Source organism: Empidonax traillii, unplaced genomic scaffold (assembly GCF_003031625.1).
Source record: "Empidonax traillii isolate 1590-97213 ecotype Southwest subspecies unplaced genomic scaffold, ASM303162v1 scaffold2017:size42594, whole genome shotgun sequence".
Lineage (NCBI taxonomy): Eukaryota > Metazoa > Chordata > Aves > Passeriformes > Tyrannidae > Empidonax > Empidonax traillii.
In genome coordinates this window covers 39,445-39,949 of record NW_020957210.1, presented here as the reverse complement: position 1 = coordinate 39,949, position 505 = coordinate 39,445, and positions in this window count along the sequence as shown.

Here is a 505-nt window from a genome sequence, read left to right as displayed (position 1 = left end):
TATCCATGGTGGAACCAAAGGCTGTGAATGCAGAACATTGAGGGTGAGAGGCTGACTTTGAACCAGGAAAACAGGTGAGACAGAAAATAGGTGGGGTTTGCTGAGAAATTGTTTGATTTCATGCCTGGTTCCAAGGCCAATGCCATTTCTGCTCTGATCTTCCTTTCCCTGTCCTGAAAGACAAAGACAGTACTCCAGTAATAAAGTATTTCCACAATTACTGTGCATGCAGATCCATGATGCATGTGTAGAACCGCTTGTAATTCCCATGTGAAGCCTCCTTTAGCCACCTGTATCTCTCTGGAATGCCGCAGTGTAGAGTTTCTTTGAACTTGTATTTATTTGTAATTGTAATTACAGTTTCTTTCAAGCCATTCTTTTCTGGAAGGTCATGGCTTTTTTTTTTTTTTTTTTTTTTTTTTTTTTTTTTTTTTTTTTTTTTTTTTTTTTTTTTTTTTTTTTTTTTTTTTTTTTTTTTTTTTTTTTTTTTTTTTTTTTTTTTTTT